Source organism: Leuciscus leuciscus, assembly GCF_965113295.1.
Source record: "Leuciscus leuciscus genome assembly, chromosome: 11".
In the NCBI taxonomy this organism is placed as follows: Eukaryota; Metazoa; Chordata; class Actinopteri; order Cypriniformes; family Leuciscidae; genus Leuciscus; species Leuciscus leuciscus.
Window position 1 is genome coordinate 21,243,881 of NC_138735.1, and position 23,550 is coordinate 21,267,430.

Consider the following 23,550-nt stretch of genomic DNA (forward strand, 5'->3'; position numbering starts at 1 on the left):
GAGCAACAAAATATATATATATATATATTGTAAATGATGACAGAAAAATTCATTTTTAGGTGAACTGTCTCTTTAAATCACCATGTTTTTTGCTCATAAACACCAAGGATGCGTCAGAAATCACATACTCTCCTGAGTAGGTACTTCATTTGAATAACTTTGGGACTGCTAAAAAGTAAAATGTAATCTGGATGTACCACATTCGCCATGTTGTCATGTGACCCACCAGCATCAGTTACGTCGCTTCACTGCCATTTATAAATCCCCTCCCGTGGCTTCATGGGATAGTAAAGTGTCCATCATATGCAAACTTCAGATTTTCGCTGGAAGTAGAAGTTAATCCGGGTACTTTTTTACGAGTACTGTGTATTTAGACATACTACTCTTGTCACATACTGTTTTTCGTCTACTATATAAATATGGAAGTATGGATGCAGCCCAAGATGAATATTTCAGTCACAATGTCTTATGGGTAATTTTGTTGGTAGAAAATTCAAGTTTTTTTCCTTTTAACAGAACGCTAGATGCATTTTTTTTACTATCAAGAACAATTAAAACAGTGTGAGACTTTTTTGTGTGAGGTTTTTACACACACAGCAGGGGTCTGTTCTGTTCTAGCAGATGCTATAGGTGTTCTATAAGGAAAGTCAATCTCACATCTCCTTTTCTCTCGTTTCCTCATTGATCCAAACCGTCAGAAACTTCAGCTCCCGCATTTAGGCAACCATTACAAAAACCGATGACAAAATACACCATTAAAATTCAAGACTCCAATATTCTCAGAAATACATTTAATCAAAACAATCCCTAATATATTTCACAGTCTGTGCACAAACAACACTCTTAAATCTCTGACTGGCTTTTCATACATCACAGAGCACGGCGGAGGATCCGGAAGGGGGGGAAAAAAACTCCTGTTGCGTCTTTGACTGCACTTCACTTTCCGAAGGCTGTAAGTTTTGACGTGAAGGATAAACCACAATGTCAACCAATTGGGCCTCGCTTAAAGACCTTCATGATCGATCGCCCGGGCGGCAGATGAACGGGGGCCCATTTCAGCAGTTTGCTGTACAAACCGCTCGTTCATTAAAAGATGCTCTTCCTTATTGATTTTAGCTTAAGTAATGAGGAAGCTTATCCAAAAATCTTTAGCATTTGGTCTTAAGTTAAGGAAATCAATGGCACCATTCCCATATGAACAGCATATTTGAAGTTTATGTGCAAAAGACAAGGCAAATCCAAATTGGATAAATCAATCAATAGGCTTTGTCAATGTAATGTAAAGCTGACCTATGACTTTTTAGCACTTAAAGTGAGCTGTACATGAAGACTGATCACTTCTAATGTATTGCTATCATCAAGGCTTTAATTATTAAAAGCAAGCTGGCTTCATAACTATTGACATTCAAGAAAACGTACAATTAAAACCACAAATGTGTGCTACTTTTCATATAAGTCAAAAGTTCTTAAAACAAGTCAGATGTTCAAGGTGAAAGAAGCCTCGGAGAAATCTAATCCTTATATAAAGCTCATACTGGCATTAGCATTAAAGTGTGAATCTTGCTAAAGCTGGAGGAGGAGAAATGTGTAGGAATGTGTAGGTATAAGCTCAAAGTGTGAGGAGCTGTGTATTAAACTCCAGTCACCTTTCGAGTTCTTCTCTGCTCAGAGAGTTCTTTTAAAGTTCAATCAATGGATCTCAGCTAATCTCTACCACTGAAGAGCGTACAGTTTTAAGCAAAGGTCCAGCAGGCGGTGGAGCAGAAAGTTAGCAATAAGTTTGCATCGTCTTTCAAATAGGTAGACCTCATTAAAAAAGGTTTGACGTGTAGCGAAATATCAGCAGGGGGCCGTATAAAGCAAACAATCTGCGGTGGACATTGCTGTACTGTCCGGAGACATTTCCTGTAAATAATAAAAAACCTATTTGCTGTGTTAATATTGCTGTGTGTATTACAAAATATCCCACCTGACATATAACACAGCTCTCAAATCCACAGATATTGCAGGCAGGAGATTTCCCTTCACATGTTTCACATATATAAAAATAAAAAATTGTGGTGCGGGGAAGAGAAGATAGAGAGATAGAGAGAGAGGGCTGAAACAGACTGATGGAGAGCGAGGGCAGAAATGACATCCAAATATAGCAGCAGCTGGAGCAGAGATGCCTGCTGGGGATTCCGTCTCTGATGCCACCGAGCCAAAGGTGAGGTGTATGTTAGTAAAGCTAAGCTGCAGACAACATTTCCCAGAGGTAATTGTTCCGCTCATTAATATTCATTTGAACCTGATTTCCTTTACATCAGTGACATGTTCGGGCTTTGATGTGCCAGATCGTGTACCTCAGCGCCACTTTTTTTTTTTCTCCCGTCCCCAAATATGCAAAAACCGCTGTCACACGCCTTTAAAAACAGCACCGAAATTGCTCCGTTTGTCTGCACCTCCGTGCTTCTCCGCACCCCATTTTGTTGTCTGGTCAGGCAGTGTTTTCCATTTAGCAGGGACAATTTAATCACGCGTTAAAAATTACAGGCTCCTCTGTTGGCCAAGCATGACATTTCAATTGTGCAGCCAATAAAAGTACTACATGAAGAGGGCTGAGATGATGGACTAACCGCAAAGCTTAGAGATCCAGGTTACCATGGTGAACTACCTTTTCCATGTGTGCAAGGTCAAGAGTGAGAAGCCTGATGCAGAAAGCTCCTTTTTACACACAATAACCGACAACAAGAATTGTGTTTATTTGTTTATATTATTAATAAAAATGTCTATAATAATGTCTATTGTATATCGATATATATATATATATATATATATATATATATATATATATATACAGTATATATATATATATATATATATATATATATATACTAATTATTATATATTAAATTATTAACATGAATTACTTTTGCTTTTAATGCAAAAAGGAGTTCACATGGTTGTCACAAATTCACTGACCTAGAAAGTATTTTAAAACATTTTTTTTTGTATTCACTTTGTCACAGTCTATTTTAAATGTATATTACATATCCATCTCATCCTGACCATCAAAATATCATTCATCTGGAGAACTGAAAACCCACAAATTCAAAAACCTAAACTACTTAGGTACTCAAAAATTAGTCATTCAATTTCAGTTTAAAAAGTGTGTTTTGATATGCACTAAGAAGAAGTTTAAAAAAAAGAAGAAAAAAAAAAGCTTTCCTGGTTTTGATTTCTCTGGGTTTGGAGATGTGGTTATAAAATATTCAGGACAGATATGCAGTAACAGATAGCAGCTGTCATGTGTAAGCTAGCGAATGTTATGACAAGAGTTTTAAAACATTTATGTGCAGAGTATAGTGTATAAAAGACTCATTAGGTCCAAGGGACCAGGCCATCTCTTTCTGCTAAGTATGGTAACCAAGCTAACAGAGAAAACTAAGATGCACAAAGAACATACAAGCCTGAAACATTCACCCCTGGCTATTTCAAATGTGAGATTTAACTTTATCTGTCACGGCTAACTGTGACAAATTTTCTACAACACTCTTAAATACGTTGTTCATGTGTCTAATTATGTGTTTTTTTCTCTCACCACATAAGCTGCAGAGTAAATAATAACCATGTCTTTGGTCTTTGCTTGCCAAACATTTACTAACCTAGTGCTATAGAGACAATAAATCACCTTTTCCCTATTAGAACAGTATAATTTTGAATCCATTAATTCTTAAAACTGGCCAAAAGCCGACATTGAGAGCCACAATCGACTTTGGGATCAAAGCGTTTGCTTATTAACACACATGTAAGAGACAATATCTCACTTTGGATCTCAGGACAGAAAGCGGCTGTCAACTATTCTGAAAGCATTCAGATGTAACCTGCATGTTTTCAGAGGCAGCTTGAAATAAATCAAAGTCCGACCCGCATAATCCGATCAAAGGAAGACATTAGACTCGTTAGGAGAGTAAATCATTTAGACTAATGTACATCTCCTGAATGCTACTTAATCTTCTACCGAGATATGACGACATTTAAAGTGAATCTATTATCTCCCCTTTACCTTCGCTTCCCCGAAAACTGTTGCCCGCCCCAATCGGACACCGCTATTTGCAATTCTGATGGGATGGATTGTAATTAGAGGCCGGATCATTTTACACAATCAGACAAGGGCACAGGACTGGTGAATCAGCAAATCTGATCAATTATCTTTTCATGGCAATGTACTCCCATTAGGGATGTGTGTTGGTGTGCTTTTTAGAGTCTGATGCAAAGACCCCCAGCTCAATTCAAAGCACACTTTCCCATTAGCGTGTGTAATGGACACTTCTTATGCAAAGTGGCCGTGAGTGAAGACGCGGTGGCAGAAATGGGATTAAATCTTGCTAACTCCTCAAGATTTAACCGAGGAAGCGCAGCAGGACAAGAGGCGTAACTCTCGCTCCATCTCTCTCTCTCTCTCTTATTTCTCATCCAAGGGAACAACAGTGTTTTGAAAGCCGTCACCTAATCACTCTGTGTCTTAAAGGCCCTCTGGGAACATGCTTACCTCAACTAATATGCTCTAATGACTTTGAACTAACTTTCATTTCTGCTGCTTTGCATTTTACTGTCCTGAGGATTTTCAAGGGAGGATTATCATGATGGAGAGAAAGACAGTGCAGCAGCCACAGGTTTTCAGATTAGAGAATTGTCATATCAGATAAGATACGTGGATATTTCATAGAAAATTGGATCCGTAAAAAAAAAAATCCGTAAAAAAGACTAAACACAAAAACATAGAAGAATTTCACTCAGTTTGCTGTGCCATTTCTGATTGCTTAGTCACTCCTGTACTGTAGCCTGTGGTCAGAACACAAGACTGTAGGGTACAATGGGGCTATGGGCCACATGGGACAACAAAGTGTCTTTTGAATTTTTTTCTTTTTTCTTCTTTAAGCACCAACAAAACCCACAGCAGTTCACTAAATGTGTTTACTATGCACTGAAACATTAAAATTTTCCACAAGAAAATCATGTTCAATAACAGTAATTTAATCTCAAATTAATTTGAGAATTTTTTTAAAATTCAGATTTTTAAGCTAATTAAAATCTATGAATTATCATTTTTAGTTTTAATTATTATTTTATTCTGAGGGGAAAAAATAAATACATTTATCAGATTTGTTCAAGGTGGTTAAAAAATTTTAAATAGTTTTTAGTACCTGTCGAATAAGTGGAGCACAAAAAAGTAGCAAAAGAAAGAAAGAAAGAAAGAAAGAAAGAAAGAAAGAAAGAAAGAAAGAAAGAAAGAAAGAAAGAAAGAAAGAAAGAAAGAAAGAAAGAAAGAAAGAAAGAAAGAAAGAAAGAAAGAAAGAAAGAAAGAAAGAAAGAAAGAAAGAAAGAAAGAGTTATAAAATATTTGAGAGGTTATGAAAAAAACTAATGTGATATACAGCAAAATTGCTAAAACATTTGCTTATGTTCTCATTTAGTATATAATTAAATATTACTCATAACTCAAGCATATTATCTTGCTGTTAAAAATATTCTCATATGACATTTGCTTATGGCCCCTATATCTACACTATATATCACTGCTGTGAAATATTTATATTTACATGGTGTACATGACAACAAACTTTTATTTTACAAAATATTTTAAATAAATAAATGAATCATTTATAATAAATAAAATAAAATAAAATAAAATAAAATAAAATAAAATAAAATAAAATAAAATAAAATAAAATAAAATAAAATAAAATAAAATAAAATAAAATAAAATAAATAAAATAAAATAAAATAAAATAAAATAAAATAAAATAAAATAAAATACTTTTTTTGTAAAGGCAGAGTTTCTTTGGTCGCTTGGTCCCCTAGACCAAAAATCAACACAAAGCCAAAAGAAAAACACTGTGTACAAATAAAAACCAAAACCAATTTCCAAATGTGTTTAATTGGAAAACCTCAAAGCTGTAAACGCAGTAAACATGTCATGTGTTTTGTCTACTGTACTCGGTGTCACTGCAAATGAAACATTTGGCACGAGTCACGACGAGTTCCTGTTAAGCATAAATCTAAGTCTGGGTTCCCCTCAATACCACTGTCTCTGTAAGTAGATGCCTGCGGTTCTCACACCACATTTCATGTGTCATGCCAGGAACGTATAGAGGACTGTGATGCGTTTACCGCAACGGAAATTCATCCCCCCATCTTATACGAACACCGAATGGGCTTTCTCCACCTCTGTAAGCAACAAAGGCATCTTGTCTTAATCCCACATTCATAATAAATGTCAAACGCTGCGGTCAGGCTCAAAACACAGCTCTACATTTTGCTGAGGAGCTTTCTGACCACCGCTCCAACTGGGAACACTGTCTCTTTCATATACTCAGATGCAATAACAATCACTCAGCAAAACTAAAGGAAATAAATCGCACAATTAGAGTCCATTTACCCTTAATCTTTACATAAACACAGGCCACTTCAGCCATATTAAATAACCTCATGCACGCATCACAGGCCGTTCATCCTCACCATATACACCTTACTCAACAGTTTTATGAGGCTGTCAAAACAGCAACAGTTGAAAGAAAAACACAAAATTAAGTAAACATTCACATCTAAATGTGTGCCACAACGAAAATCCGGAGAAGGCGAAGCAACACAGGACGCTCAAAGCTGCGGTAAGCATTATCCGAAACAAGAGGCTGGTCTAGCTTGCTTGAAAGAGCAAAAATAGAAATCTAAGCTGGCTGCTAGTTAATAGAATAAATATGGTCATGGTGCCACTGTAATCTGGAAGAAGAGGGGGCTTTGTCACAGAATCTTGCCCTTATAAAGACACATGGTGCTTCAGCCTCCATCTGCGCTTGTTGAGAATTACAACTCCCATTTAGATGCAAATACAATTAGCTCTCCCTGCCGTGCACATTAGAGACCTCAGCAAACACAAGTGAGGTTTTTCTCTGCCTCTTAAGAGGGCATCTGTGTCGCCTGTGCAGCGCAGGTGGAGGAGGGGAGCGTGGCGATGCCAGCCAGCACTACAGTTGGCACGGTGTCAAGATTCGGTGGGTAAACACCTCCGACGCCTGGTAGCTTATCACAATATGCCACATTATGAGGTAATTAGCAGAGGCGGCACCTCTCCGCTTTAGCATCAGTGCCAGGCAAACAGATGCAGAAATGCGTTTCAGCAGATAAATATTTGTTCTGACAGCTTGACACTTGGATGGGAAAATATGTATCCGGAATTTGACGTCGCACTTTTGCTTTGATAATTCGCAGCGGTGAAGTGTGGATATCAGGCTTAGCACATAATACAGTCATTAGCGAAATCCCCAGTTCATTAACATGCAGACGTTAATGCGGCGACAAATGCGAAACATCTTGTTGGCAAATTTCCAACGGGAAACTCGTGGGCCCTTTGATCAGCACGTGCAGAATCAAGGAGAATATGAACGCGCGGCCCTAGTCCACGAGGTTAATGATATTATTGCACCTATCTGCATATTTAATTACGCTCCTTGTTAACGATAAGTGCTGTTCATTCAATTTGCTTCATTTTGTAGCTGGCACGTTTTCAATGGGAAACCGCCAGCCAGGCTGTCGGGGAGCAGAGACAATTAAAAATGCATTCATCGAATCTGTAAAACAGATGCTAACAATCAGGTGCTTTCTCTCAACAAGATCTCTTCAATCTTTCATTACCATTATGCCAGTTAGACATAATTATCCCGTTGCCAGCTCGCTTCTTATTCCAGAAGGTTGCAAGAGTGTTCATCTGAAGTATCAACAGCAGTGGGGCTCTTAAAACACAGACACATTCAGTGAAATTAAGCATTTTCTCATTAGCCGGAGGCTATTGGGCTTATAAATTATTCATTCCTTCCTCACAAAAGAACATTAATCAATTATGAAGATATAAAGAAATTAAACATGGGGAGAAAGACGACTTTCATATTAATATGCAGACAGATAGTACTGCGTCTGCTTGAAAATCAATACTTCTGTGAGTAATCTGCACGCTTCGGCGGCAATATGAATGCGTAATCAGATGTGATCTCGGTTCTGGATACAGAAAAAGAGCTTATTCCTTTATTGTAGAGCATCTGCAAAAGAATTAACCCTGTAAGTAAATAAATAAATAAGAGAAACAAATAAAATCACCTTTGCAGAAAAGCGAAAAACGCTGCAAGTGGAAATTCTGGCAGACGCTCCACCAGGGACCGTAGCAGAGCGAGCCATGCAATTGGTTTGAACCCTGTGCCGCACAAATTTGTTTTTAATGCATTTTTAAAGTTTTACTGGCATTCAAGGACACTCGGGGAATAAAACTCATCCATTCAAAGTGTTGACCTGATTGGTATTAACAGATGAAACAAATCTGCTCGGCTCTATCAGCACTCCCTAAGCTAAGAGACACAACCCTGTCTCCTATGAAAGGGCAGGCATGGTGCGAATCACATACTCTGTTGAACAAATCATTTGCAAAGTAAAGACCAAATAACTGCACTATACGCATGAGTACTGATTTAAAATGATTCAAACGTTTAATGACTCTGTCTGTATGCAAATAACTCTTTGTTATTCTGAATGAAAGCATTGTTTTAGACATGCAAAATGCTCAAGCTTATAGAAACTCAGTGGTTAGCCATCTTGAACCAAATGGATTTTTTAAAAACAAAATAATATAAAATGCAATTTAAAATGAATATAATGTAAATTCAAATGAATATAATATAATATAATATAATATAATATAATATAATATAATATAATATAATATAATATAATATAATATAATATAATATAATATAATAATTATATATGGCTTTATATCATTTGCACAATTATAGCAGGATAAAAAAAGGGTCTGTTAAATATATAATATTATTATATTATGTTATATTGTATTGTATTATATTATATTATATATTATGATTTATGTTATATTATATTATATTATGATTTATTTCATATTACATTATATTACAGACAGACAGACAGACAGACAGACAGACAGACAGACAGACAGACAGACAGACAGACAGACAGACAGACAGACAGATAGATAGATAGATAGATAGATAGATAGATAGATAGATAGATAGATAGATAGATAGATAGATAGATAGATAGATAGATAGATAGATAGATAGATAGATAGATAGATAGATAGATCTGTTTGTACAAAGCGCATCATCTACGTCCATTTTGTTCAAAGGTGTGTTTGTGTCCTGACTGATGAGGTCACAGGAAGTTGCATAACCATAATTCCCTCCATGCCCATTCCTGATGCCCTCATTACTGTCCAGAGGCCATATCAGAATGTTTATCTCTGTGCTTTTGAAAACATAGTGATAAATCTATCCTCAATTAAAGATTATATGTCAGAGGTGCTGGGCTGAAATTGAATTAAAGGGGAAAAGGCTCCTTAATTTCCAGTTGATATATCCCTGCAGGTGACGGCTGTATCATAAAACCTTTTCTTCTTGCTTAGCAGACAACTGCTGAGCCACACTGAGATTCATCTGTAAAAGCTACAGTACTTACAACACCTTCACACACCGAACTGACAATATCACTGTCCTGATAGGCTAATTCACTTCTCATCATACTGGTTTATTGAGTATAACACCATTTCAATTTCTGGCTCTGTGTCGAAAAAAAAAAGGGATTTTTTTTTAAGTACTGGGCATAAAAATCGAGTGCATTGTAAGGAGCTCTATTCACTGCTTATGATCATAGCCAATCAGTGACCCTGCTGTGAGTTTCTCATTAAAAAACTCATTTTTTGGATATGCGGCAAATTAATGTCACTCTGTGTAATACAGCTAAAGGTTATAAGGATGATGGCTGTATTTGCTTTTACACACTCACCTATTCCCAGAGCGTGTGTACCTTCTATTTCAGGCCCTCTTGCAATGGTCAAATGCTTGACTTCCTGTTCTTTCTTACTCGTACCACCTCCTGCTGCCCGTCAAGTCACACACACACACACACACACACACACACGTCACATCAAACAGAAATGTTCAAATCAGTAGACATCCGTCAGTGCATCTTTACGCTCAGAACACTGTGAGCTCATTGTGTCCGCCATTTGCTTGATTACCTTGTATGAGGAATCAGACTCTCCTGCTGGATTGGAGTAGACTTATAATGATGGAGAGGAGAAAGGTAAGAAGCAGGCAGGGTTTAAGCAGCCGTGTTCCTCTGGGAGGAACACAAATTAACCCTCGCATCAACCTGCCTGCCTGCAGCATCCTCATGCCCAGTAACCAATAGTGACATCTCTACGATGATCTGCATCTTATTCTGCATTTTCAGAATCTACAGAACATACAAAATTAGATGATGGCAGCACCATCTAAATATCAAAATGTATGAATATTTTATAGGGAGAGGGAGCAATTCCACCAGAATGATGTCATTTCCTCCTGTTACAAAAGATTAAAAGGATGAAAAGTGATGTTGACAATATTTTGATATTGCGTAAAATCTTACAAACACTAAATAGTTAGTGTGTAAAAAATATTTCCAAGAAAACATATTTGTTTGCTGAGTTTCAATGGAGGATAGGATGAAAAAATGCATAAATAAATAAATAATTTTTTATAGTATAATATTTAGTGATATTTATATTCTTTTTTTTAATAAAAAAATATAAAAGCAGGTTTTTTCACATAAGAACTAGGTAAAAATGGGAATATCCTGAGCAGTGAAATTATTTAAACGTAAATGATCACTTGTGAAAATATGTTACCAACATAATTGAGTTTAATATTTATACATAAGCATTTATGGGAGAAATTCAGACTTTCTAAAACATTTGCTTTTCTTTGAATGGCCAAAAGTATCATTTTAAATCAACGTAATTTTTTTAAATCTAAGATTCTCAAGTGCAAATGCTTGAGGCTGTGCCATGTGTGGCAAAAACACACACACACACTGTTTTGTAGTCTTACCGCAACCATCAATTTGTAAAGACATAACCCACAGACGATAAAACAGCAGTGGTTTTAATTTGGTGACACCTCAAATGGAGGGGTAGGAGGCAGTAAACGCAAGTCTAAGCTTAGATGCCATTTCGAGCCTTCAGGGTTCACAATATTTGCCTCTTGTCGCAGAACGAAAGCGCCGCCTAATACACAACACATGTAAGGCTTAGAGTGCAATCAGCATGCAATATTGTTAAAATTCAACGGCTTCGAAAAGTTGTTTCTATTCAATCAAAGAGGACGGGGGAAAGGGATTTTGTCATCTCCGTACCTCATTCTTCTTTTGTGCATTCTGGAACAAAGGAGTCTTAATTTCCTCTTTCAGACTTTGAATAATCCTGCTCTTGGCCTTGAGCTGTTTCCTCAGATCTTCCACCTGAGCCTTCATAGGTCCTCTGGCTTTGGACTGTGAACGAGAGGCCACAGAGAATATTAAGTGCAACATGCAGCCTTTCAATTCTTAAATGCGCTTTGAGACCTAAACAGCCCATATTTCAACCCTAGATTTCACTCTTGAAAACACAAATATACATCTAACATTCAGTTTTTTTCCTCTCGAAATGACTAAATTTAGCAACCATGCTTAAAATATACTTAGCAGCGATGCATTTAAGCAGTAAAAACAACATGCACTCTTTCAAAAGATGCCCGCAATTTGCGTGAGACATTTATAAGGAGCCATTAGTTGTTCTTGTGAAAAGCTGACTAAAATTGTTCCAGACACTATTCTGCTCCTAATGGCACCTCTGTGGCTTTGTTAGAGTTTCAAAGGTAATGGGGCTCTAATGAGAAAGTCTTAATGAATCTCCCAATCTGCATTGTATAGTTTGTATAGTTTTTTCCCCTTTCTTTCTCTTTCTTTTCTCCTCAGAACCCCCTGGTGAGCTCCATAATTACTATGTAGTGAGTAGGGCATTCTTTATGCTGTTAATTCTGTGTGGCCCGTGTGTCTCGCTCCCCTCCTTCCTGCATCATTATTGTCACACTGTCACTCACCGGGGGGCGGGCGTTCAACCACACACCTGGAGTGCAGCGGAATTGGGGTTGAACCCCACACAGAGCACAAACGCCCCACGAAAACAACATATATGACTTGTGTTTCTATAGTCATTATGTTTACTACACAATGAGGCAAACTTATGTGGGACAGCTGTTTAGTGAATCTTATTCACTAACCACCTGCAATCTAGTTTAACCAGTCGCTATCTGCACTGATATAGTGCTGCACCTTGCGTGTTTCAATTAAATCATTGTTTGAAGCACGAAAAACGTCCTCTTTCTATTTGAATTAGGCTTATTACACAGCTGATTTCTCCTTATTCTTAAAAACTATTCGCTATTTGCCATTCACTAGTTAACATTAACTCTACATATAGCAATACTTCTAGCAAACATGGGTAATTAATTGATCAAATATCCATTATTATTGTTAACTAAAACCTGAACTTTAAACTTTTTCATTTCTTGAAATAAAATGAATCTATAGGTCAAGTTTATTTGTAAATACTGTATATATTGTTAAATAATGTTACACTAGAAAACCCGTTAAAAAATTTGTATGTGTAATTAAAAAAATTTAGTTATGTGAACTTGCGCATGAAGTTTATTTACTCAATAATTTTAAGGTAAGGGGTTTCCTCACTTTTTTTAAGTTAAGTCAACTAATCACTTTATACAGTTGAATATACATTAACTAATGTTAATTTGCACAACTTAAAATAGAATTATAGATTAAATGCTGTGATTTCTAACTAATGATGACGAATTGAATCTCATTGTAAACTGTTACAACACAGTAAAAAAGTGGTAACTCAATTGCTACCTTAAAGATAAGGAGCTAGTTCTACCCATTTTAACCCATAAAAAATATAGTTTTCTTGCACTTAGGTTGATTCAATGATGTTTAATACCATTTTTGCCTTGAATGAAATCAGTTAATTTATGTTACCTTTTTTCAGTGCGGCTGCACTGATCATTTAAAAATGGCGGGTAATTACTGAATGAACTTAAAGGAACCATGCTGATGCTACTGTCCAAAACCAATAAATCAGGCCATGGAGCAGCATCCACATGCACAAATACATGCAGAGCTCAACAGGAAGCAGTTAGGCCCTGACCGGTGTGACACTCATCAACAGCGATAAGGAAAAGGATAGGCAGAGGCTGAGTTTTGGCAGATTTTGGACAGGCGATCCATAGGGGCCAGACAGCAGAGAGGGTTCTTGATGTGACAGAGCATGAGATGGAGGGTTGGAGGAGTCGGTGCACTTCCTTCACACTGAGTTCGGCTCCCTGAACCTCTCTAGCTCAGCACGACACTCTAAACTTCCCTGACAGAGCGGGCAGGCAGTGCCGGTTTCCTGATGAGCTCTGCGAAGCTGCTAGCGACAGCTGTCAAGCGCCATGCTATCAACCACCTCTCGACTGATATCCCAGCCACATCCTATAAATATTGCTTCTTAATGTTTCCACTGCAAAAACTCACGCGCCCCGTGCTTATATTTGGATATGTAAATGGCGGCTTTATAGAAAACTAACACAGATGCACAGGCAAGCTTCTTTTCCCCTGAATGTTGTCCCGTGTCATCAAAAGCATAAGGAGATAAACTGATGTGCGGAATGACGGCGGAATCAGGTGCGAAACAGAGGGGGGAATGTGAGACATGCTCTACATCATGGAAAAAAACCAGTGAGGAATCACAAAGAATGTGGTGCAGGTCTCAAAACAGTCTCAAAATCTGATCTTCCTTTTATGAATGAGTTAATAAAGTAGGGAGAACATGGATATATACTTAAAGGGATAGTTAACCCCAAAAGGAAAATTCTGTCATGCTGTTCCAAAGCTGTATGACTTTCTTTCTACAGTGGATATTTAGAGAGAAAAATCAAATTTTTTTGTTCATACAATGAAAGACAATGACATTCTTGAAGAAAATGTAGAAAACAGAAAAGGTACTGGTAATTTCCTGCCAGGACATTATCTGTTAAGTTCACAGACATTTCCTTTAACCCTAAAACACAACACAAAGCAATACAATGTAATACGGATGTAATACGGATAAAACACCTGTGAAAAATCAATTCAGAAAATCCATCACATTAACACAGAACATTCTGACCTTTTTGTACTGAATTTTCTTAAAGTCAATGGACAAAACCCATCTAAAACATTCTCCAGAATATCTTTTATAATAGACACATTTTCAATTTAATCTCCACTGCATAACTACAAAATGATTCACGTTGGACTGATGGAAAGAACATGCCCCATTTTTAACAAATTCACAGTTCAGGCCTGAATTGTTTCAATTACTTGCAATTACATCACACATCTGAGCACTTTATCCAGTTCCGGTTGCCAAATATCAGTCATCTGACATTCATGGAAAAACTTGTGAAGTGCGAGATGAAAATGAAAGCGCTGTGAATAGACGAGAGCTTTTTGAAAGGTAACAAACTGCAGTCAATTTGAGTCCCATTTCCTCTCCGAGACATTTTCAAAAAGCAGCCTGTTCCACTGGTGGATTGTTCCAGGCTCTCCCATGCTGGGTAAAAGGCTCCTGTCTTTTTTCTTTGGGGGCCCAGATTCCTCTCTGCTCACACCCCTGACAGCCAGTCAATGCACAGGGGCCAAGGGAGGCGTGCAAATTGCCACTCTCAGACTCCGAAACCCAGAGGGCATCCATTTAGCCCTTCACTACAGCCGCGTGTGTGCGCGGGGCGCCTTTGCAAGGTAGTGTGCATGTGCGTTCGCGCCGCATAGCGGAGCCCCTTAACTTGTCAGTACATCAGCGCTCATGCCGCCTCTGATGCCAAAGTGATATGCGATTAATCATTCATCATGACATGCATATGCTCACACTTATCGTATCAAAAACACATGCCAAACAGAATGCACAAAATTGCCACAGATGAACAAAAGACTGCGATGCTCTTCTGAGATCACCTAGCGGTATTCCGACTTTCAGACATGTTTTTATTTGAATTATCATCATTTATTTTTTTACAATTTCGTTTTTCATCGGCAAGAATCATGTCGCAATTAACGTGCGGGACTTTCACATATGTTAATGTTTAATATGGCGTAGTTTCATGTTGAAACCCAATTTGCAAACATTAATGTGTTATAACGTGCCATCGTAAGTGGCGTAAAAAAAATGGCTTCCACGCAGTAGGATAAAATTAGAGCGCTAAACAGATTACATCATGTCAGGCTGAAAAATGAAACAACCTGCTATATTTAGCAGCTCACTATCTTAATGATCGTTCAGCACGCAGTGTTGTAGACCAGCGAGAGAAATGGCGGTGTGTTTTGTTGGCTGTAAAAACAGCTTCTCAATTTTTCAATCCGTCATTCTGCTCTATTAGCAAAGCCTAACACAATTAGTTATGAATATGCAGTAATAACATGCAAATTGTTCCTTCCCAATTGCCCCTAGGCAGTGGTCTTTGCTTCTCTAAACTCAATTCTTTCTACATCATTACAGAGGCATGGCATAATTCATCAGAAACAGGGGAAAAAAACACCTTGGCCCAATTGCCTGTGCCTGGCTCGGGTAACCAATCAGCGACTGTTAACCGAAGTGTGACGGTGGTAGTGGGTGGCGTTAACCAAGCTTTTCCCCGGCACCTTCCCACTCTGTCACTTGTACACATCTCCCCTGGGTAATGTTAGACACTGCATTTGAGCCTGCCAGAACAATTAACCCTTCTGTTAATTAGAAGGAAATGTCAGACGCACAGATGGCACAAGCTGGCACCCAGCCATCCCGCCAACTGACGCTGAAAGAGGCTTCCCTGCTGCTGACAGCTGCTCTCTCGTATCCCAAACCAGCAGATGTCAAAACCCTCCAGCTGGGGAGGTCTGACGGGGGGTTTTGAAGGGGGGTGGGGGGGTTGTAAGGAGGGGTTGTTCCACTCCCTGAGAGTGATAGCACTTTACAGCCATAGGATCTGTTGCTTAGGATCAAAACAAGAACATCTGCCAAAAATCCAATAAAAACATATCTGACCAAAGGAAAACCTTTGGTCCCACTTTATATTAAGTGGCTTATATTACTATGTACTTACATTGAAATTAATAATTTGATACAATGGACTTATTGTGTACATGTTTTTACATTGTACTTATATTTTAAAAATACCTGTATGTAATTACAGCTGTAATTAATGTATGTAATTACATTTGTTATTACACTGTTGACCTTCCCTTACACCTTAACCCACCCTTAAACCTACCCATACCACCACACCTGTCCCTAACCTTACCCGCATCACACCTTAATAGCAGCAAAAGTGTTTTACAATACAACATGAACACAATAAGTACATTGTACATCTTTTTCAATGTGCATACTACTTAAAGCCGCTTAATATAAAGTGGGACCGAACCTTTTTTTCCTTTTTCACTGTTGTTTTGTGAATTTCCTTATGATTCCCACCCCCCAATTTTTTTTTTACTTATAATTATTTAAATTAAATGATATATTATACAGTACACATATTATATGCGATTAATCACGATTAATTGATTTGACAGCAATAATATATATATAAATTATATATATATAAACATATTATAATATTATAATTATTATAGTCATAAAATAAAATGTAAAATAATCATATATATATATATATATATATATATATATATATAAGTGCTGTCAAATCAATTAAACCCGATTAATCGCATTTAACAAACATTTTTGCTTATATAATATAAGTGTGTATATACACTGTATATACAGTATATATATGTGTGTGTATGTTTGTGTGTGTGTGTGTGTGTGTTATAATTATTATTTTGCATAAATATATATATATGCAATATATAATTATATATTTTTTTTAGGAGGGAAGAATCAAAAGGAGTATCCAAATGCATTTTTCCCCTGGTTGAGGTCAGTGATTAACAAAAAACAACTGTAGTGGAACTTGCTTTCTGGAATGCAAATATGGGCAAACAGGAGGGCTGAAGAGCGAGGCAGATGATTGGCTGGATTGTTAGTGACAGTGGGCCGGAGCTCTCATGTCTGCACTCCAGCCACAGTGTAGTATATTGATTTGTTTGCTTCCCTAATAAGCGGAGAAGACGAGAACCTGGAAAAAGTCAATAAAAGAAAAAAAATTGTGTCCACCCCCAAAGCAAGCTCTCCGAAAAGTGAAATTTCACTCTTTCAAAAAGCAATGATAATTCAGCTTCTTGCGAAAAAAGGACAAGGACAAGAAAAAAAAAACATAAAAAAAAGATAATATTTATTATTATCATTAACTATCATTAAATACTGTTTAAAATCGTACAGGTTTTTTATGGAACAAAGTCAAATGTTGCATATGAAAATCCTCTCTTACTTTAAAAGACTATTATTCTACATGAGATTTCAGGCAGTGCTAGTTTACATAACCGAATAACCTCAACAGGAGATTATGAAAAATGTAAAAATGATGAGAAGACTTGGAAACAGAGACAGAGAGAAAGAGAGAGGGGAGCTAGCATTAATAAATCACATTTTCCTATTTTGAGTTATTCTCGTGACACTTAAATATATAAATAAATTTACAAATAAAGCAAATGGGGGGAGCTTCACCCACAGTGATACTACCCTTGAGGATTGTTTCAATCTGTTCCCTTTAAAGCTGGTAGCAGGATGCTGCCTTCATTCCTTACTGTGCAACAGAGTGTATATATATACAAATATATATTATATAAGCATTTTGTAACTAATTTCTCTTCCTGGAACCAGCTGTGAGTGAATAACTACACAGTATAGAAAGCAGCTGCCCATTCACCTCCTGGCAACACCTTCCTGCCTGAAATCACTTAATCACCCATGAGCTTCCCCACGCCTCAGGTGAGGAGTGCTGCCTCGTCTCCCGGAGAAACTACTTAACTTCTAAAAGGTTTTGGAAACTTTTCTTAAAAATCGTAATGACAAAAAAAGAAGTAACACAAGGTCAATTTCAAAAGCTGTACAAAAGGAGAATGTCATTAAAAGTACACTAACTTTTAAAAGTCTAAGGTCAGTAAGACTTTTTTTTTTTTAAAAGCAATTAATACTCTTATTCAGCAAGAATGAATTAAATTGATCAAAAGGGACAGTTTTCTATTAATCAAAGAATCCTGAAAATAATAAGCCGCACAAATGTTTCCAACATTGTCAAATTACCAAATCATCATATTTGAAGGATTTTTGAAGGATGATGTGACAATGATGACTTGAGTATTGATGCTGAAAATTCAGCTTTACCATCACAGGAATGAATTTACTTTTTAAATTTTTTTGATCAAATAAATGCAGCCTTAGTGCGCATATTCTTTCAAAAACACTTTTGAATGGTAAAGTGCATAATAAATGACGAAAATGTTACATATGATGCAAATCATGAATCTGCCATGAAACAAAACCAAACCAAACAGACAGATAAAGAAAAGGAATAACTTAAAGGTGGGTATAATGAAAAGATCAAGAGCAAACAGTGTAGAGAGAGAGATGCTGTCCGAACGGTGACCCCTGTGACGAAAGAAAGTTTCATGCTTCTATAACAATTATTATAGCGTTCCACGAATTACAAATCAAACAATCATAACCCCACAGACAAACTGATCAGCAGACTTGAATTACTGTTGTCCAAATTGGAAATGCAAGATAAAAAGAGAGATTTTATGAAATGTAATTAAGATAATAATATTTGATCATACAACATTTTCTTCCATGGGATTTTGATCAAAACATTGACGTAACTGCTGCCATGAAGACACAGGGCGGCTTTGAATGATGCCTTTTGAAGCAGACGTCCAAATCTGTGTCTCTTTCTCTAAATCTAGAGTATATGCCAGCCTTTGATTTGTGGTTTACTGAAGAATAGCTCTTTGATTTCGGCCGCTCACCCAACATGTACCCAGCATACTCTCCACTTTAATAGGAAAGAGGAAAATAAAACCGTAGGAACAAATACTGTCAGTTCAGAGCAAATACAATCAATCCTTTCACATCAAATACTGGAGAGTACAGCTGGGCACTATGACCAAAATCTTACGAATTATTTATGGTGTATTTATTACTTGGAGTAATTTTATATCAAGGATTGTTTTATTTCACTTTTTCTCATCTTTATTTAAGACTTGTGCATGCAAACAAAGAATATTAATGAAAAAAAGTATGAAAAGTCTGGTAGAAATGGTTGATTATACCTTAACCAGTTGTATATATCATCATCCAAAATGAAAATCCAAATGAAAACAGTTGACAGAAATCGAATTGAAAAGATAATAACATAAGAATATATTCAAAGGTTTAGAAGGGGCTAATTCGCCAAGAAAACGTGACTGACATTACAAAAGCACCAGCCTAACATGGCAGACAAACACTATCTAATTAGTCTCTCCACACCATGCTTGGTGTTGTTTTGGAAAGCTGGGGTTTGACATTGGCCATGTAGGTGAAATATAGTGGTGTATTTGTGTGTGCGGGTGAAGGGTGCAGTGACAGGCGTCACTCTCGGGAAAAGGAAATCAATGTTGATGTTAATTACTCGCAGGTCAAGTCCCCAAACCACATGGCTCTTTCTCTCACTGACCTGCTTCAGCTCTCGTTCCAACTCCAGTAGACCTTCCCCCTCATTCTGAGCTTAAAAATGAAAATCCTGCCATCATGTACTCACCCTCATATCGTTCCAGTCCTGTATGACTTTCCTTCTACCATTTAACACACATGCAAGGTGATTTTTGGAGGAATGTTCTGGACACACCTTTTCATAAAATGAAAAGTTCCATAAATGCACCACAAAAATGGTTCATACAACTTGTGCTCTGCATTTCATGTCTTCAAATATAACAGTTTTGAATGGAAAAACACTTTTTTAAAGAAACTTTTCTTGCGTGTTCATGAGAGAAATAGCCATGTCCGATTCATGAATGAAGCATTTTTTGAGATGGATCTTCCCAATGAATCAGTTCCGGATCCAATTAACAAAACCCGATTGAATGATTCACTCACAACTCGAACTGATCATCGAACTCACTTACATCAAAGAGGATAATGAATAAATTTAATTTTACATTTCAGTTTGATTCTCATGTGATCCCTATGATATAGCTTCACATGAGAAGATTTGGAATGCAGCACACAAGTCAATTGGACCATTTTTGTCAAGGATATTCTATAAAAATTCATATTTACATGTTTTATGGAAGTCATACAGGTTTGGAACAACATGAGGATGAGTAAATGGTGACAGAATTAAAGTTTTGGGTGAACAACTTCTTTAGTTTCTCTTACATTTCTCAGTACAGCCACACTTTCAGTCACTTCCAGATGACTTGACCACCCTTACCATCAAGTGCATTAGAGGAGAAAACATGGCCACACTTGTTTTTTTGGGGCACAATACTCAGAGACCAGGGTCAAGATACAGCCATTAAAAGCAGGGCAATATTTTATGCATGATCCTGAGATGAAACTCTTTATTATTTTGCTCTAATGCTTGGCTTTTTAGGTCAGCCAAGACTCCTTTAATGCAGTCAACAAACAAGAAGGAACACTGATGGATCTTGTGCACTTAAAAAAAAAAAAAAAAAAAAAAACTCAGAAGGTATTACCAATACATGAGCAACAAATTTACCTCTGCAAACATCCATGTTAAGGATTTCTATTTAATTTTATGAGGGAAAAAGATTAGGGTGAAACTAGCTTTGCTCAGTGCACCTTGCAATTCTAAGTAGATTAATGCTAACAACAAAATGGAAACTGAGGGGAAAATTGTCTGGTGTGTGTGTGTGTGTGTGTGTGTGTGTGTGTGTGTGTGTGTGTGTGTGTGTGTGTGTGTGTGTGTGTGTGTGTGTGTGTGTGTGTGTGTGTGTGTGTGTGTGTGTGTGTGTGTGTGTGTGTGTGTGTGTGTGTGTGTGTGTGTGTGTGTCATCATTTTTTCTTGTATCACCGAATGTGTGTGTGTGGCTGCGTGTGAGGCTAATTAAGCAAAGAGACTGAGCCGCGGGACAGCTCGCTCACTGAAGGTGCACGCCTGATATTATTGTTGAGTAAAGCAGGATGGGGCGGCCACACCGGCATGTATTGCGGGGAATTAAACTGCGAGAGAGAAAACAATAAAAGCAGGCTGGAGGAGCGAGGCATGGAGCACTTGCTTAAAAGACTAAACGGAAGGGTGATCAGGAAGCTCAAGAGCCTCCCATTATGTGCTACGACTCAGACAGAAAATCTTACTGGCCACCGTGAAGAGACAATAACTGAAATTAAATTCCATACAGCCTCTCTCTTTGAGCCCCAGGAGGAATCACCGCTATATCAGTTCCTCTGAAAAGCCAGAGCTGCTTTTCACAAGCATTCTTGTTTAATTACATTTAACTGTGCGATCTGACTAAGAAGGTGCTTATCAAGTCTTTTTTATTTGGCAGACAGTAATAATTATATTACAAGTCATCCAATACATGCAGTCAAAACAAAGACATTTGGAGATTGATTGCAATTATTAATTTCCCTTTGACCCAGGACACAAGATTTCTTTCACAATTAACATCTTTACAGCTTAAAACAACAAATAATATTATTCTCATGTCCTATCTCTATAGCAACCACAGGTAACTAAATGTAAAAGAACAATGCTCGTCTCATAAATATTACAAATACTGAAAAGAAAAAGACATCTCAATTACAACCAAGGACTTTCCCCCCTATCCCAGTCAAAGCACTAAAGGACAGTAAAAATCACGTGAATTTACAATAGGAGCATGCCACAGATGTCATTTCCTGAACAAGCAACATACGCACCACATTTCCTAGACATGACAAAAAACTAAATATAAATGTGTCTGTTTTAGTTATTCAGATAAATCAGAAGAGGCTGAAATTAAGAGAATAAAAAACATTAGCTGATTAAGAAAAGCTGGGGGAGACGTGGTGGGTCTAATTTAGTAGCAGGTCTGAGTGTCCTGAGAAAGGTCCTGTTTGCGATTCGTCAATGCAGCTCTCAGCCTTTATGAAAAGGCATGCAATTTATGGTAATGAGCTTTTTGAAGGTTATGACCACAGTAAACTAATTTGTTAGAGGAATGGCAAAAGCTGGCACAAACACTACTCAATCATTAAAGCCTGTGTGGGGAAAAAAAACTATTAAAGTAATGGTCAACTACCCTGCAGAGAAAAAAAAAAGTGCACAACACAAGCCCAGTAAGCCTGTACTGATATATAACAGGGCAAAACATGGATGTCGCATCACACAAATTACTTCTCAGGACCATTTTGAACATTAATATGGCTGAAATAAGGGCAGAAAGGAGCGGGGAAAACGTCAGATCCCGGACCAACGCCCAAAGCGGCGATGGAAAGAAAAATAACCAGGCTGACTGGCTGAAAATGGACCATCAAGGTTGCACCACTGACATCTTAGATTAATTCACGAATTTAGGGAAGCGGTGGCCTTTCCAATATACATTGGCTTGGCTTGCCTCTGTCAGAAATAGTCAGGATTTTATATAATTCTCTACCTTCTTATTAGGGTTTTGAGACCGTCGCACATGGGTGAGGCGGAGAGGGATGTATCTGCCCTAAACATGGCATCCAAGAGCCAATAAAAAAAGCAAAATCCCATGGCGATCAGAGAGGAAAGCAGATAACTAATGAAAGAGCAATAAGCCGTCGCTCAGTCAGATGCAATCACAACATATTGTTTGCGACCTTGCTTCAAGAAGGTCTTTAATAATTACCGACACGGCTGTCTTGATAAAAATCAAAGAACTCCTCTATAATATACTGTTATTTGAATCTCACTCAACGTAGAGTCTGGACAATGTCTTTGCGAGCTATCACTGCGTGAGGACACACGCAATGATAGATGAAGGCGTCTGACGCCGTTCTGACCTGATATATTAACAAAGGTTTACAAGGGCATTCAACAACATATGTAGGGTTTGCCCTCATTGCTGACCTTACAATGCACTTAGTATCCTGTACTTGAATAATGCTGTCTCGGCTCCACAGCGCAATTTATTCCAACTAATGACCATCAAGAGCCCATAAATCAGCATTAGGTTCCTTTAAACTGAGCTGGTGACTCGGGCATAGATAGAGACCGCCGTCTGATGCCTAACCTTGTATTGGCACCTCTATTGATTTTAATTAGTCTAATTAGTTCATTATTTCAGAAATCAAACGGAGCATTTATTACGCAGAGCTTTACCCCAGTGACATAGCTTTACAGACGAATATGGTAATGAAGCTGATCAATTATCACTCAAAAGGAAGTCATTAACAACCAAATTAACATAACCTCCAATAGTGACCTGGAAGCCCCTTCATCCAGTCAGTCATCACTCCTGATGCAGCTCGACGGGTTCGGTTTACTTCAATTAGTGCACACACCAGGCTACTGTGCTGTGATTTCACAAACTCACCTCTTCCAGCCTGAGCTCCTCCGCCGGTCCTTCCTCCACTCTGTTTATCATCCAGCAAAGCACACTGACAAAAGGAAGCAGAGTGTTATTATCCTCTAACACCACAATGGGGTTGCGCTGAAGCGGGCACATCGACTCTTGTTATGACCGATGCCGCCCCATGGGCACAGCTGG

At 37.6% G+C, this 23,550-nt stretch overlaps 1 long non-coding RNA gene across 1 annotated transcript in view; it reads left to right on the forward strand.

Moving 5' to 3' along the window:
• Nucleotides 1-23,550, forward strand: part of LOC309509781 — a 667,378-nt gene that overhangs the window by 382,805 nt on the left and 261,023 nt on the right. The window lies entirely within an intron of this gene.